The sequence below is a fragment of the Petaurus breviceps genome, unplaced genomic scaffold, assembly GCF_028583685.1.
Source record: "Petaurus breviceps papuanus isolate PSGF00001 unplaced genomic scaffold, PetGlider_PUasm1.0 178, whole genome shotgun sequence".
Lineage (NCBI taxonomy): Eukaryota > Metazoa > Chordata > Mammalia > Diprotodontia > Petauridae > Petaurus > Petaurus breviceps.
Genome location: NW_027185777.1, coordinates 34961062 through 34979366, shown reverse-complemented (window position 1 = coordinate 34979366; position 18305 = coordinate 34961062). Strand labels below are relative to the sequence as shown.

At 37.9% G+C, this 18305-nt stretch overlaps 1 protein-coding gene across 3 annotated transcripts in view; it reads right to left on the bottom strand.

The window, feature by feature from the left end:
* DIP2C (disco interacting protein 2 homolog C) overlaps positions 1–18305 on the bottom strand; it is a 586558-nt gene that overhangs the window by 494519 nt on the left and 73734 nt on the right. The window lies entirely within an intron of this gene.

Sequence of the window (18305 nt, the reverse complement as noted above, 5' to 3'; positions counted from 1 at the left end):
AAGAATCTGAAAACAGGTACATCCAAACAAAACACATAACATCAGGAGATGTTTTCTAATCCCTTTAATTTCACAATTCAATATACCTATAACATTCTGCAATATATTCTGGATACATTTTTTCCAAGAAACAAAGTTTTAGGAGAAGCCTATTAAGAAAGATCTGAAATCCAAAGGCCCTTATTAGGAAACACTTTATTCTGTAGCAATCAGTATCTTGAGCTACATAAGAGGATAAATGGAATTTATTTGGAAAAACAAATTTCAATAAAGAAGGCAACTGAATCATTATGGGAGTACATTTGATTAAACTTCATTTTTACTTTTTAAATTATGCAACATCTAGTTTTCCTACAGTTAACGTGATTCCAAATGCCTCACTCCTCTAATATCTAGCTAAAATTATTTCACCAGTGATAAGTGTTTTCTATTATTTTATTTTCCAAAACACAACGAATGGATCAGTTAACATGCATTTATTAAGAACTCCCTATGTTCTAGCCACTGTACTGCCAGTCCTTGCCCCTCAAGGAACTCCTGTTTTAAAGGGGAAGGAAGACATGTAAACAAGTACCTGCTTGCACAGATGTATACAAGATAGAAGGCCATCTCAGAGGGGAGGGCAAAAACAGCCAGAAGGGTATGTGGAATGAGTCCCATTCTGACATGCTTCAAATATATATTACCCTGACTTACAGCACAAACATCAACCTCTCTCTATTCTCAAAGGTTAAAAATTATTTCATTATGTGTAATGGGAATGCAAATTTGGAAGATCTTCCCTGCCCCTAGGCTAAAGTGCACCTGAAACCTGGGGTGGGAGGCTTGTTTTTCAGTACTTTTTGATTGGCCAGTGGGTCCAAAAGGTTGTTACATTCTCTGAGCCAGGAGAAGGCTATATAAGCCCTGATGTGTAGCTTTGTTTTGGGGGCTCACTTTGAGAAGTGTTCTGTGATTTGATCTGTATTCTGGGAAGCCGTTGTCCAGGTCCCCCCCGGCTTTGAAAAACCCAGATGTGGAAACCCAGATGTTGACTGGGTATGGATGTAATGGCTGGACAGTTTGGAAAGCTGTCTACTTGATCTATTTCTGTCTTGATAATTCTGTCTGTGTATTTTGAAGTTCGGGGTGCTGACCTTTTTCCTCTGAACAAGGTAAACGATATATGTCTGACTGATTAAAGTAAGCTTGTTAACCCATTTTGAGTTGCTTTCCTTTAACAAAGCAGGTCCAAGAACCTGTATGGGCAGCAAACCCTGAAGACGTGCTTGAGGTGCTTGCTGCTACATTATGATAGATGGCATCACATTGTGCAATTCACTTCAGTTCAAATAAACAAGCATTTATTAAGCACCTACTGTGTGCATAGAACCCTCTTGAACACTGGTAAGGACACAAAGTTTAGAAAAGACAAGGCCCCTGCTTTCACAGAGCATGCAGTTTAGTAAAGAGACAGAGACAAGGGTAAAACAAAATGAAACATGCTATGTGAATGTGAAAGGTAATAATAATGAGAAACGCTAAGTTATGTGCCACCCAAATAAGAAATGGTATTTACTGTCTGAGGGGTCAGGGAAGGCTCCCAGGAGGGGATGACATTTGAGCAGACATTTAAAGGGCAGAGAAAGGGAAGAGTAGATGGACCCTAAAGGGATGTGGTGGAAAAGCCTCCCTGAGATGGAAAATCGCAGGGTGAATGAAAGAAATTTCTAGGAACCCCGTTTGGTTGTACTTTTACATCAAAAACATGACAGGAATAGGATTAATGGCCTGGATGTACATTTTTGTTGGTACGCTGAGGGACTTCCTTCCACCAATGGGTACTGGAACCTTTTCTGCAACTTATACTGTGAGAGTGTTGCCCGACAGACGAAGGGACTTTCCCAGACTCACAATACCAGCATAGATCAGAGAGGCAGGATTTGCAATCAGGTTTTCCTGATTTCTAGACCAGTTCTCCATCCTTCATGTCCACTGTGCCTTGTCTCTCAAACACAGATGCCCAAGGAATTTAGGAGTCTAGGTAGGAGGCTCCATATTTTCTGACAGAAAGTCACTTTATGGATATTCCTTCAAATTCTATATAACTTCCACCAAAAGCATCTTGGGTTTAGCTGCTGATATTGAAGATAAAATTAGCTCACTCTAACCAGGCATGATGACAGAAATGTCAAAGAAAGATTTCTGAGGAATCACTAAATTGATAATAGTTCAGGCCATAGGCAAGTTATATAAGTAAATCAAAACATGCCCCATCTTCAAAATTAATGGGCCTGAAGAACTTCAAGGTTGAAGGTTAGAGAAAGCACAGAAAATCCTCGGGGAACAGCACAGCAGGGCATTCACTCCAGCTTATCCCCCTTGAGGATCAAGTTCCAGCTTCAGGAACTATGCTAGATTCATATAGAGAGTAATGAAAAGAACAAAAGGGCAGCATTAAGGGCCAGTGTTATTAACAACAAAAAGACCTGAAGCACCCATAAAGCATTATACCTGCAAGGAGCAAGAAGGGAAGAGCTAGAGCTGGCAGTCTGCCAATGTTATCCCCACCCCATTCTTCCACTCTACCATAGAATTTATTTACCTAGTTCTAATAGCTCTTCTTCAAGATAGTCCTTTCTTTTATTTTGAAAATATTTCAGAATAAATATGGTCTTCCACTTCTTCGTACAGATTGGGGGTAAAGGGTAGGAAGGAGGTCCATGAGTGTGGTACAAAGAATTTGGGGGCAGGTTTTTTGAAAGATTTTTTTATTGGTTTTGCTGGTGTTTTTTTTTTTCCTTTTCTTCCTCTCTTTCTTTGAAAAAAATTTCCTGTTATGTGAGATGGTTCTCTGGAAGAAGAGAGGGAAAGAGAAACAGGGAGAAATTTGGGCAATGTTGAGACTAAAGATAACAATAAAATTTATTTTAAAATAAAAGATTTCAGAGGATGAGAGCCCAAAGAGACCTCAGAGACAAGCAAGGCAAGCACTCTCATTTTACAAATGAGGAAATTGAGGTTCATAAAGGTGAAGTGATTCTTCCAAGGTCATGGAAGTAGTAAAGGGCAGAACTAAGATGTAAACCCCAATCCCAGATCAGACACTAAATCCCTGGTTCCTTCTACTCCATGGAGAATTGCTTATCCATATAAAATATTTGTGGATAAGATATATAGGCACTGGGGTACAGAAATCCATCTTGCCCTGCTGGAAAGTTAGGGGGGTGATGGGGGAGGAAAAAAGAGAGAACAGATTGGGAGAAGGGGTATTCAGTAGGCTTGCTATTTTGGTGTGGGGGGTAGGGGAAAGACGGGGAGAAAAAATTGTAATTCAAAATCTTGTGGAAATGAATGTTGAAAACTAAAAATAAATAAATAAATTTAAAATATTTGTGGGGAAGGAAATGGCTCATACAATGTGATTTGACCCTTGCCTATACTTACCTCAGGTGTCCCCAAGGAAAATATTACATAACTAAATTTATCATGTAACCTTTCAATAAATATTTCCTAAGCACGGCACAAATGACATGGACAGCTACAAGAGGTAAGGCTAGAGGAAGCCTTTTCATTCACATCCAGGAGTTCTCCAGTCAAGAGGTCATCCAGCTGGGCTGATGATGAAGATGTCTGGCTCAGAAATTCCAGACAGCGAACCAGCAAAGGAGCTTTTGCTTCCTCACTGTGCAGAAATTGTATTTTCAGGCTCATTACTAAATTAGTCTATTAGCTAATAGCCCCACTGTATTCTACCTAAACTGAACTGATGAGCTATAAGGAGAATAACACAGCTTCCCACAATCATAATCCAAGATACATATCACTTTGTGTTTGCACTCTTCCATCTCCTTCTAGCTTAGTTAGTACTGCATTCAGCATCTCTACTGGACAATTTTTCTTATCTGACAAGTTTTATTAGGCGCCTACTATGTACATGACGGAGCTTGGTATGCCCTTTGGGGCATACTGACATGCTTTAAATACATCCTGTTAATTATGCTCAATTAAACATAGTTGCATATGCAATGCTGGTTATATGCTTCAACCTGCATTGAAAAACATTCCAAATTAAAATTAGAAATCAGTTTTGCATATTCACAAAGCACAAGGCTAAAGAAAATTTATACAGAACAGAATCCAGGTCCCACAGTTTTAGAGAAACATCTACAAAACCTTAAAAAAAAAAAAAGGCAGAAAATTTCAGGCCCTAATTTCTCTTCCATTGAAGCAATTAATATAAGGAAAACATGAGCAACATTAAGCCATCCTCCAGTGCCATCAGGACACTCTAGGCACCCTACTATGCAGCTGTAAACAGACAAACATGGCAGTAGCTGTGGCCTCTTTTCATTGATTCTTTAAAGAATAGTCTATTTAGGGAAACTTTGAGGTCCAGATTTGCAGATTTCAATCATGTCAGTCATTTGAAAGAAAAAAAAACAAACTTGAAATTCTCCACAATGCTAATAAGACTAATAATCTGTTCTATTCTAGATGGGACAGAAACATATATTACAAAGTGGCAAAGTCACAAATTTTCAGAGTTGGAAGGGACCTCAGAAGCCATCTAGTGCAACCCTTACTAGGAAGGGAAAAAAAATCCCTCCGCTAAGGAGGAACCCACTACCCCACATTGGAATAGCTCTAATAAAGTCTAAATGTACCTCTTGGCACCTTCAACCCCACTTCTATTAATTCTGTCTTTTAGGAACAAGGAAAAGAAATCAAATCCCTCCTCCATAATGACAGCCTTTCAAATACTTGAAAGCAGCTATCACTGCCCCCTGAGTCTTCTTGTCTCCAGGTAAAAGATCCCCAGCTCCTTCTAATGACTTTTATATGGAACAAACTTGAGGACCTTCACCATCCTGCTTACCCTTCACAGGTAAGTTCTGAAGACTTAAAAATTTACTATATAGGGGCAGCTAGGTGGTGCAGTGAATAGAGCACCAGCCCTGGAGTCAAGAGGACCTGAGTTCAAATAAGGTCTCAGACACAACACAAAAACTAGCCGTGTGACCTTGGACAAGTCACTTGACCCCTACCTTCCCCCTCCAAAAAGGGAAAAAAACCTTACTATATACCTGAAAAGATAGGAAAATAAGACAAAGAGCCTGTTGTATTTTCATTATCACTATGTTTCTTTCTACTAGCCATCCCCATTGTTCATTAAATTTTCATTTAACTTGCCATCGTTCAGTAAAGAAATTATTTCCATCAAATACAAAAATTCTAAAAATTGCTATATATTTTAGGTTGTCTGTGTCATTTCTCTTTCTCTGAGGTTTTTCAATACATTTTTTTTAAAAATGAATGGTACACTGAAATTATTTTAGGACTTCTATTAGCAATGCCTTCCAGTGGCACCTGCTGGAGGACTAATAATGCAGCTGCCAGGAATACCGAGTCTCCAATCTGGGGAATACGCCTATCCCAAGCATGCAGATTCCTGAGGTGTCTGGATCTTTCCTCCTGCCAAAGGAAATCCACACTGTTCCCAATGGTCCAACAATAACTCAGAATTTCAGGCCCATTTGAGGCATAGTGTCAGGACTGACTTGAATACTGGGAAGGGGAAAAAAAAAAGCCACCATCTAAAATGATGCAATTACAGTAAGATAAAGCTCAGATCCCACATCATCTCCATACTTGAGCACATAGAAGGGACCCACACTCATCTAGAGCATGGATAAGATAAAGGAAGCCAAGGGGGCATAGGGCATTGAGTGTTGGACTTCAAGTTCCATTTGTGACATCTTTGTTCTTCTGTTTGCTCATCTATACAATGGGCGTGATAATCTCACGGTCACTGAAATTGGATAATTTATACAAAGCACTTTACAAACTTTTAAAGAACAACATAAATGTCAGTTATTATAGCCAAGAACCAAAAACCAATCCTATTGGGAAGACAAGTCACAAATTCATAAACAGTCAAATTATAATGTAAGAATTTAAAATATATTACCAACATTATGTGAGATATATTAATCATCAAGTAAGCAATATAGACAATTAGTATTATTAGTTCTGGGGAAAGCAAAGTCATTTCAAACTAGAGCAGCTGCGGAAGACTTCATGGAATGGAAAGGCATTAAATGGGCCTTGAAAACTGGCTGAGATGTGGGTTCCAATAAAGAGTGGGAGAGTGGATATTTTAGACAGAGGAAATAGCATAAAGAAAAGCATCGATTCTGTTTTATTTTTTCATTTTCCAGTGAAATCATGTCACTTTGATATAAATGTATATTACTTATAGCCTATGTGATCTTGGGCAATTTCACTTCAGCCCTCCGGGAACTGATGGCCTAAACTGAAAATTGAGGAGATCTGATTAGGTCATCTCAAATATCCCCTTCCAGCTCTAAATGGGGGTGATTCAATGTTTCTTTTCTGAAGTCTTTTAGAAACTGGCATGAGACAACAAACTGACAGTCCTCAGAGATGCCTGGAGTAGCATGGAACCCCAAGGGCAGTGCACGATTGGGGAAGGGGGTGGAATCTGGGTTCTGCTGAGGACATGTAGGTTAAGCAACAAACCCAAGAGACAAAAACAAACCAACCAAGTATGGAGAACAAGGTAGGCTATGGAGTTTGAGAGAGAAGAAGAAAAGGAATACATACATGGGATGAAAGAACCTTAAAGTTGGCACGATGCAGTGGAAAGATCTGGACTGAATTTGTATGAAGAGGACATGGTGTGAATCCTAGTTCTGTTCTTGTTCTTTCTCTGTCTCTCTATCTCTCTCTCTTAAACTGTACTGATAAAGTACTGATAAAGCATCTACTATGTCCCAGGTACTGTGCTAAACACTTCACAAATATTATTAAATTTTATCTTCACTATTTATTATTATTACCTACTATTAGTATCTCTATTTTACAAATGAGGAAAGTGAGGTAAACAGGGTTAAGTGACCTGCTCAGGGTCCTACAGCTTGTTGTTCAGTCATATCTGACTCTTTGTGACCCCGTGGACCATAGCAATCCAATGCTGTTCATGGTGTCTTCTTGGCAAAGATACTGGAGTGGTTGGCCATTTCCTTCTCCAGTCACACAGCTAGGAAGTTTCTAAGGCTGAATCTGAGCTCAGGGTCTTCCTGACTCCAAGTTCAGAACTCTATTCACTGTGCCCACCATCTGCTTACATGGTAAGTCTGTACTTACTAGGGGTCTAACACTGAACAACTGATTTCATCTTCACAAGGAGGGGAATGGGATTAGATAGCCTCCTAGGATCCTTTCAGTCCTAAATCTATAACTAGATTTAGATTAGATAACTAAATCAGTTCCAGCACCATCGCTGGGTTGCTATTTGACCACAGGCAATCTACTTAACTTTTCCAAACCTCCTGGTCCTCACTGTGAAATAGAGATAATACTCCCTACCCTAGCTACCTTATAGGGATGGTAAAGGGATCAATGAGATCATGGAAATGAAAGAAAGCAGGTCAGTGTGGCAAGGGAAATCATTTGAAAGAAGTCTGGAAAGACAAACTGGAGTCAGACTGTGAAAGGCTTGAAATGCCAAGTTGTGAGGTTTGTATTTTATCGAGTCTGGAATCCTGATCAGTTATGGTTGGGCTTAGCTAGCTAAGCTATTAATTCTCTTCTCACTCTGAGTCTTCATTAAATCACCGTGCTGTACAGTGAAATAAAACACTGGATTTGGAGTCAGAATCCCAGCCCTGCCACTTACCACTAGATATGTGACCTTGGACAACTCACTTAACCCAGGTCTCAGTTTTTTTCATCTGGAAAATTAAAAGGCTGGACTAAATGGTACTATTTTTTGCATTTTTTTCTATTCTTATTGTATAGCACAGTACATGGCACACTTCAATGCCTCTCTACTAACTGATTAATTCTAAAGTCCTTATAACTTTAAATCTATGATGCTATAAATATACAACACAAAGTTATTCTACAGATAACTCAAAGTTCAGAAACAAAACCTGAATGGACGAAGCACAGACTGTCTTCCATGGAACACTAGGCAATCGCTAATGCCTCCCCCTCCCCACAATAAATGCCGATGTATCATAATTGTTAGTAAACTTTCATCTCTGCTACACTATTAAGTCATGGCTGAAGTTCCTCCCATTGAACAATTATCATGGGCCTTACACTGAGTTTTACACTCATCAAATTCGGTGAGTTCTAATTCATATCATTTATGACTATTCCTACTTATCAATCACATCTAGCTTGTGACATCCTTTCTATTGCTGATGTCTCTCTCCTCTATTGTCTGTGATCTCCAAGAGGCCAGAGCTACTGGCTTGAAATGTTTTGCCTCCTTTCAAAGTACTGACAATAATACCTTGCACGTTGCATATATTCAATAGTAATTTGTTAATGGATTAAAACTAACCATCTCTTATGCCAGGTATGAGTTGAACTGGAACTGAACTATTTTGTGATTTCATGGCAAAGCTCACACCATTCAATGCTTGGTTCACTTCCAATCTTCCCATTCTAATGCCCAGCATGGAGCTCTCTGTAGTCCTTTCATTAATTTTCCTACCATCTGATCTTTATATTGATTCTGTATATGCTCAACTCTCCAAAATAATGAGTTTGGTTTTAAAGTTCCCCTTGATATTATCTAATACAAATCTGATCTCTCACAACTAGTAAATTTGCTGGAAGCTGGTTGCACCTTCTGAAAACCTTCTTCTAAAAGTCATCAAGTTGACTTCTTGGTCTTTTCAAAGATTATTTTGTATAGTGGGGGAAAGCACTACATAGGAGTCAGAAAAGTTGGCTTCTGGTCTTAACTCAGCCACTCAGTAACCAATGAATCACACTTTCTTAGAGTTAAGTTTCTTCATCTGTAAAACTGGGATAGGAATTATCTTCCCTGGCTACCTACCTCACAGGACTGTTTGGAGGATCAAACAAGATAATTAATATAAAGTACTCTGTAAACCATAAAGTATTTTGTAAATGTATGGCAGTGGTATTAGTTGTTAATGTTTTAAACTGATTTCATTTTAAAATGAAAACTATTTTTATCACTAGTTAAAATGAGACCTATTGAGTAATTATTTTTATTAATAAATTGTAATTTGGCTTTTTTCACAATTCTATGAACTCAAAAGAAATTAATTTGATAACTTAGAACAGCTTCTGGAACTGTCTTCCATCCCAAACATGGTGGTCTAAGAAAACCAAACATTCGTTTCCTCTTTCAACTGAAAGTATTAACAGGTTTTTGTTCTAAAGATACAAGGAAAGTGCATCCTCTTTTCTTGTCTCAATTCAAGTTCACTGAGTAAGCATTTTAAATACTAAGATATCACACAGCAAGGTCCACACGCTAAGGTGAAAACCTCACTCCCACTCACCAACAAAGACCCTCTGAGTTTGAATCCTAAGGTTCTGCTCCAGAACAGGACCATGACTAGGACAGAAGTGAACTAATTTCTCAGGTTAAGAGGCTAAGCCTTATCTTTTGTCCTATCAAACTGAATTTGCATGAAAACATGCAAAAAATTCTTACCAATGGCCCAAGTATGGGCCTTTGAATTCCATTCCAATCCTGAAAGTGTTTATTACTATTAAATTTAGGTGTTAAAATTACAATTAATAAAAATAAGAATTTAGCCAAAATAAAAATGGGGGAACTAAATAAGTATCCATCAATTGGGATGGCTGAATAAATTGTGGCATATGACTATAACAGAATATAGGGCTATAGTATAAGAAAAGAAAAATAATAGGAATTCAGAGAAACATGGGAAGGTTTATATGACATGATGCCAACTGAAGAAAGAAGCAAGAAAATAATATGTCTACAATAAAGTAATTGATAAGAACATCAAAAAAGAAGACAATTTTGATGAATCTTAATGATGTCTCAGGGCTGTAGAACTGATAAAGAAAGATATGTTGCCCTTTTCAGTCTAGAGAGATGGGAACTATAGATGTGAATGGTAACAAATAAATCCAGTCAGAAAAAGTGACCCTCTCTGTCAGTTTGTTCAAGTGATTTTTTTAGTCATGTCTGACACTCTATGACTCCATTTAGGGTTTTCTTGGCAGAGATACTGGAGTGGTCTGCCACTTCCTTCTCTAAATCAGTTTACAGGTGAGGAAACTGAGGCAAACAGTTAAGTGACTTGCCTAGGATCACACAGCTCATAAGTGTCTGGGAGATGAGTGTTCCTGACTTCAAGCCCCATACACTCGGTCCACTATGCTACCTAGCTACCTTTGCTTAAATATTTGGGTTGGAGTGGAGGAAAAGATTTGCCTACAAATAATGTCCATGTGACCTTTCCCCCTCTTCCCCTTCAATAAACTCCAGAGGTTCCCTATTATCTTTAGGATCAAACAGAAAATCCTCTGCTTGACTTTCATAGCCCTTTCCAAACCTCTCTAGTCTCCTTACACCTTATTCCCCTCAACAGACTCTAGACCATTTCGGGACACAGGCCTCTTTCCAGTGGCTCACATGTTGCTCACTCCATTACCCAATTCCCAACTTATCACCAATGTATTATCTTGTTAGCTATTTGCATGTTGACTCCTCCATTAGACCACGAGTTCCTTGGGAGCAAGGACTAGCTTTTGACTTTTTTTATATTTCCAGCACTTAGCTGGCACATGCCTCCCACGTAGTACATACTTAATCAAGGCATACTGACCTGACTATAAGGAAGAGTTCTCTGGGGCGCAGATTAGGGGCAGGCTGGAAGGAGGTGAGCAAGAAAAAAAGGGAAATGATTGTGGTAGAAAAACAAAAGTCAACAATAACATTTTTAAAAGACAAGGTAAATAAGCATGCAATAATGAAATAATGAGTTCGCAAAGTATCCATTTGCTTTTTTTCCCCTCCCACAGTTAGGCAGCTGAAGTCCAATATGAATATAAAAATCCTCACATTTCAAATCACAGTCATTTTTCTATTGCTCACCATTTGTGTTTGCCATTAAAGAACAGCTCAAACCCTGAATGTACTTTAGAAAAGCCCACCCTTTATTAGATGTTCAGAAACTAGCCTCACACAGTTTGGGGGCAAACATGCTTAGAATCTCCTGCATCTGGCAGTTTCAGTCAAATTAACATAAAGCTGCATGACAATGACTAAGGGCTAGCAAGGATACTGGCTACCAGACAGAAAATGTCATTTTAAAAATTTTAAATGCACACAGGGGGAAAATGGGCAACTTGTAGGAGCTAAGTGCTAAATTAAATGTTCTGCAGAGTGCTTTTTTCATTAAAAAGAGGCTAATAATAGGTTTCTACCTTCAAATGCATTTTTGAAGTGGCACTGCATCTGGACACTTCTCCATTTTCCATCAAGAGCCTGGGTTTTTCAGTTGCACTTGGTTGGTGGCCCCAGCTGCTTGAATTAACCAACAAGTCATTCAAAGATTGCTGAGCATCATATGTCATGCTTGCTGGATGTTGGGAAGGGTCAGGCAAAGAGATAAATAAAGACAGATTTGGACTGAGCAAAAAGATCACTTCAAAAAGGTTAAAGCAATAAGAATCTCTTTAATTTTGACATATAACCAATTAAAAAGTCTTTATTTGCTTGTGAATGTTTTACAAGTACTAAGTAGGTAAATGAGATGCCCTCCCTCCCCAATAATGTGGGAAAAGGAGTGAAAATAGAGTAATTTGTTTACAATAAAATTTACTTTAGAGATTAATTTATTTAAAGGAAATGAATCTTGATGAATTCTGTATTGAGAGGAAATGCAATAAAACTATAAAAGTTACCACTGAGTTCCCTTGGAAAATGGCCACCAAGTTTTTGTTCCAAAAATGGTTTAGAGATTTTTATAAACTGTAAATCTAACAGGGCAGAAAAGCATACAGTGACTCAAATGGTAGCTCCTGATTTAGAAAAGAGGCATTAGTAGTGAGAAAAGACTCATATTTTTTTAATGCCTGTGGCAGCATTATTTGTGATAACAAAAAGCTGGAAACAAAATATGTGCCCAATAATTGGGGGTTGGCTGAATAAGTTATGGCATATGAAAGTTCTGGAATATTACCTCACTATCAGAAATAATAAATATGAAGAATTCAGAGAAACACGGTAAGGCTTATAAGAAGGAATACTGAGTGGGGGAAAAAAACAGAAACAAAAGAATAGCATATATAACTATAACAACGTGAAAAAAGGTCAGCATAGAGATAACACTAATGAAATAAAATGCTCAAATTTAGTACCATAATGCCCAAGTTCAAGGAAAAATCCCTCCTAAAAAGGGGCTCGTCTTAGAACCATAGTTCTAGTGTTGGAAGAGAATTCAGAGGTCATTTAATCCAGTTTTTTCAGTTTTATAAATGAGAAACCAGGGTTTCAGGCAGGAGAAATTAGTTGTCCAAAATCACCCAGGTAATAATCAGGTAGGGCAGGATTTCACCCCAAATCCTCTCATTCTAAGAATGTCTGAGAAATAACAGTTGTGTTCAAATAAAGTTTATCATGTTCAGAAAAATAGGAATGCGGTCTCAGACACTTAACACTTACTAGCCATGTGACCTTGGGCAAGTCACTTAACCCCAATTGCCCTGCCTTCCCCCCTCCAAAAAGAAAAAGAATGAATCATTTTATTTTTATTTTAAGATTAGTTATCAACAAAGTCAAATGAAATAAACTTCAGTTTAATGAGGGAGCCACTCATTCCAAGCAGTGCTTTTCTTCTTCTGGTATTTTGTAATTAATCCTGCATTGTAGTTAAGCCTCTGAAATATGTCAATGGGAATCACGGAAAACCTGAACACTTCAGCAAAAGTGATTGTCATCTTCCTTTTAAGCTTACCCTGCAAAGCTCCTCATCTATCTCTTAAAAGAAGGACAAAAGCAATCAGCAACTCATTCTACTAGTGCCTTTAATTAGCCCCCAAAGTTAGTGTCCTCTGCTTCCAATATCTGTCCCTTTTTTCTCTCTTCCTTTCCTCTTCCAATTTCAGTTTTGTCTCTCATTTTAAATCTAAGATTGCATGATTCTTAGACTTACCTGTAATAAGTGAAATTTATTTTCTGTGTTATTATCAGGTGTACCTTTTTAGAGTATCTGGTCACCTAACCTCAATGTACCAAAGTCTATGTAATGTCATTGGTGTGGGTACTCTCTCCAGAAATGGAACTGCCAGACTGAAATAATTTTCATCAATCTTGTGCAACTCCATGTAATAACAATAACATCGACAGCAGCCACATTTTTATAGTGCTTCAAGGTTCACAAAGCACTTCAAAGATATTTTATCTTCCTTTTACAGATGAGGAAACTAAAGAATCACACATTAAATGACTTGCCCGGGGACAAACACCTAGTATGTATATGGTGCTGGATATGAACTCAGGTCTTCTGACTCTGGATCCATTGACTTTGTATATATTTTGATATACTTACATGTGAACACATAAGCACCCTGAGAGCAAGATCTTCATTTTACCAGCCCTAGCACATAGGCCTTAGCACAAGGCGCTTAACAAATGCTTTCTGATTTATTGATGCTCTTCTCCCTTAGAACTTTCACAAGAAGATTTACTTATTTAACTTGAATTCATTTCCATAATTGTTTTTTACTATAAGAATTTCAACCTATTCTTTAACTAAGCTTCACATCTGAAGCCAACATACCACTCAATGCCTTGGCAATTAGCCAACACAGTTAGATGTACGTGGAAATTAAGGAATCACAGAAAGAAATACAACAAGGCAGAGGGAATGAAGGATATGAGCCATAACATCATGGTTCTAACACCTACTATGAGATAAGATATGAAGGTCCACTCAAGAGATCATAAGAAAGAGAGCCATTATCTCAGACTGACATGGACCAATATTATTCAATAAACAGAAACCATCCCCTCTAAAATGTTTTTCTTTTCCTATCTTGGCTTACTCTTATTTCATCTGAACTGGGTTCTTATCCATCCTTTTTCATTCTTAATCCTAATAAAATGAAACACAAGTTGAGATTATACAACCAATCAGAGATGTCAAAATGCATGCAGAATAAAAGTAATCATAACAGCCATCTTCCTTCAGAATATTGCTAAATCATTTTTGCTTTCCTCTCTACCCTGCTCTCTTTTTTAAACTGGGATGCTTCTTAATAAGTGGGAAAAAATCTCAGGGAAGAATTTGAAACAAATGGTTTGTAGTTCTATCTGTTTAATAATTTTAAGGTTTCCATATACTTTTTTTAATAGTTGTAATTATATCCCTACTTAATGTTAAATGCTTTACTCTAACTAAATGAAAAGGTTAATTACACAGAGTTGAGTAATTAAAGTGAAATAACAGAAAATGTCACAATGAATAATTAATAAGACCTCTTTAATTTGGCTCAGTCCAGGGCTAGAAGAGGTTTTCAGGTCCATAGTGATTACCGGGTATTGGTACGATTTTATTAAGTGTACCTCACTATCTAATAACAAAAAAACTAGGGGTTCCTAATAAAAGTGCCTTCAAAACATAAAAAGTAAAATTTCAAGAAGCTACAAATACCCTAAAAATGAAAAAAGACCTGATTTATTGTGCCTTTTACCACAAAAAGCATTGGCATATAGCCCATAGTCATTGTACTGTCTTGAGGGACCATGGGCCCACGTTATATGGTGTAAGACCATGCCACAATCAGAGATTTCTAGTATTTCTATCAAGTAAGCCTGCTTGGGAAGGGTTCAAGAGAGAATACTATACCATCAGCTAATGTTTTTAAGTGTCCTGATTATACTAGAAACTGCGGTAAAGATAAAATAAGTAAAAAACATAGTCTCTGCCCTAGGGGGAGGGGAGGGAGGCAGAGCAAAACATATATAAAAATAACCAGAGAATGACATCCAGTGAGTCTAACAGAGCAAAGCACCAGGCCATGTATTTTAAAATAAGCTCAACTTGGGCCAGCATTCCCTGGATCCTTGAGAGGAGGTGAAAGAGTCAATAGCACTTTGACCTTCCACAATAGAAAGGTAGCTAAGTTGACTGAGGTCATTGCCAATGTGCCAGCAACAACAGAACTCTGATGCTTTTGCAATCAAAATCCTGCAATTGGCACAGTAAGAGGAATTAGTCCAGGCAAGAAATAAAATCAGTGGCTAAGCTTATCATCAGATACTTGCAAATCTCTCTGTTAACTACATGCTTTTCAAACTTTAGATAAGAATGGAAAACTATTGCTATAGTGCTACTATTATTAATATTATGCACTTAGGAAGCAGACAGCACATGTGGCATCTAAACATACGTTAACTGACCATGGAAAGATGTCAAGAGTAAAAATGGGACATAGCTTTTTAAGTCAGATTTATATTTGAAGTATATATTAGGGTAAGAAGCTCAGAAATTGAATTCAATTCAGCAAGCATTTATTTGTCAAGCAATGAGTATGTATCAAGCAGCCTTGCAGAGACTAGAAGACTGACCTTGATGAGGGGAAAAAGACATGAACTCCAGTCCAGCCTCTGAGAAACACTAGCCATGGGACTGTGAGCAAGTCATATAACCTCTCAGTGTCTTGGGAAAAACTCACTAGTAAGTGAGTTGCCAATCTATATCAGCAGAAAAGTTCCCCATGCTGATAGAATCCCAGGTTAGTACAAAATAAAATAAATCACTTTGTTATTGTTCAGTCACGTCTTGCTCTTCAAGACCTCATTTGGGGTTTTCTTGGCAAAGATATGGAAGTGGTTTGCCACGTCCTTCTCCACCTCATTTTACAGATGAGGAAACTGAGGCAAACAGGGTTGAAGGATTTGCCCTGGGACACACAGTTAGTAAATGTCTGAGGCTGAATTTGAACTCATAAGATTGAATCTTCCTGATTCCAAGCCAAGTGCTTTATCCACTATACCACCTAGCTGCCCACAAAATAAATCACTAGTAAGCCTTTAAAACAAGATTCCCAAATGTTTAAACTAAACAAGTTCCCTCTACACTGTCATTTACTGAACTCCAGGGCATGTTAAGATCTCTGGGCTCTTTTCTGTATCTATCCTGCCCTATATGTGTAATTCATTGCAAGATGACCAAATCTTTCTGACACATTTTTATTTAATGCTAAGGGATTTTTACAAGCCTTTTTACAAGGTCCTATTTATCTGCTAAAGGACAACAGTACTGAATCACATAGTAGGGCTTGCAGTTCTGGAGAAGTCTTCCATCTCCCTGGGCTCTTGATTTTCCTCAGGGGGCTGTCAACTTCATCAAACAGCAGGAATTTCTACCAGAGGTACCATTCACAGCTGCTTAAACAAGGTTCAAGAACTGGGACACTTCAGCTTGAGTTTGAAATGTGACTAACTGTAATAAATGTACTTTTAATGTGCCACTTTCCATCCTAACAACAAGCAAAGGAGTTGAAATCTAGAGTAGGAAACCAGTACTTAGCACCTCTAGGTGTTAGAGCACATTTACTAAAAGAAAGGGCTGAAAATAACTTCAAAATAGAGCTTTTTTCAAACTTCTTCAAAGGATCTTCACAAAAATCCCTTGGTGGAAGCTGGAATAATATATTTTACCTGAATTAGTTTCAAGCTCATTCAATGAGCATTTAATCAACAAATACGAATATTCCTGGCACTAGGCAAGGCACAATATCAAGACACAAAAGAAACAATAAGTCTGGTGGTCACTCTCCTCAGAGATTTCATAAGAATAAATGCAGTCAGGTAATAAAAAGGGGGAAAATTAACGCAAGTAGGATAGGAAGGGAAACAGTGGGAGGCGCATTAAATATCTCTGACAAAGATCTACTATCCAAGAGATAAAGCTAACTATATATAAATATATAACACAAATATTTAAAACCAAAAGCCATTCACCAATGGTTTAGTACTAAAAGAATATGAACAAACAGGTCTCAAAAGAATTTCAAGCAATTAATAACACCACTAATCATAAAAAGAAATACAAATCAAGACAATTCTGAGGGGTTATCTCATACCCAGCAAAGATGGGTATGATTAGCAAAGATGCCAAAAGAAGAAGAGTCAATGGTGAATGGGGCTGTGTGGGAGGGCTTGCCCTCTAATCAGCTGTTAGTAAAGCTGTGAATTTGTCCAACTATTCTGAAAAGCAATTTGGAATCATTTGAAGAAAATTACTAACATATCTCTGCCCTTTGACCCTGAGATTTCATTACTAAGCATATACTCCCAAGGAGGTCAGTCATATCAACAACAAAGTATTTGTAGCAACAAAAAGATGGACAACAAAGTATTTGTAGCAACAAAAATATGAAAACAAAATAAATGCCTGTCAATGGATCGTTGGTTAAACAAACTGGTACAGGAAGTAAGGAAATACTTCAGCACTGTAAGGAACAAAGGAGCCAAATGCTTTCAGACAGAGTGTAATTTGTTTTATCTAATTGTACTTATGTGTTACAAGGAAGGGTTCTAATGGGGGAGGAAGGGAATTGTGAGGAAATAACTAACATAAGAAAAGGAAAGAAAAACGGAGCATTTTTTAATAGTCTAAGCAAGTGGTAATAAGGGCATGGACTGGCATGCTGTAGTGAGAGTAGAAACAAGAGGGGTCATAGGCTTGTCTGTACTCCTGGTTACCAGAGAGGTTAAGGCTGGTTGATCACTTGAGCTCAGGAGTTGTGAGCTTCAGAGGATTAAGCCAACCGAGTATCCAAGTTAAATCCAACACCACTATGGTAAAATGATGGCGGCTACAATGGAAGGCCTCAGCCACGACTAACTTCAACCATCCTGTGGCTCAGCTGAGTGGCCAGGAAAACAAAATACATGCTGAAAGATGAACAAGGCATCCCACTGGGGGAGAGTTCTCTTTTGAGGGGCAAATAGGAAGATATGGTTGGAAATTGTGCTAACATATTTTCTTGTGCTTTTTAAAATGCAACAAGCAGCTACCAGACTACCTAAAGAGGGGGTAGGCCAACCAAGGTTGGAAATACCAGGTGAAAAGAACTGGTGGCAATAAGTAATTGATGAGTGGGTTACTTTTAGCCTAGAGGAGATAGAGATAAGCATATTCCAAAAGGGAAGAAGGGAGGGAGGGGGAAGAAAGGGAGGGGAAGAACAGACAAATAGAATACCAGTAAACTGTTCTGGGTGATTTAAAAAGTTGTTGCATGGAGAACTGTCAGTCTCATATAGTACCAATTGTCATCAACAACCTCAACTCTGCTCCCAAAAAAACTGTTATAAAAGTTTTATTACAGGCTTATGAAGAATGCTTAATCCTTTGCCTTATTCATTTTTCAAGACAAAAAATAAGCAGGTAGATAGGTCCAAGGTCACCAAAAGTAGATTTATGCATATAAATGTATGCCTATATTTATAAATTATCCTTCAAAGAAAAAGTTAATTTTTCATT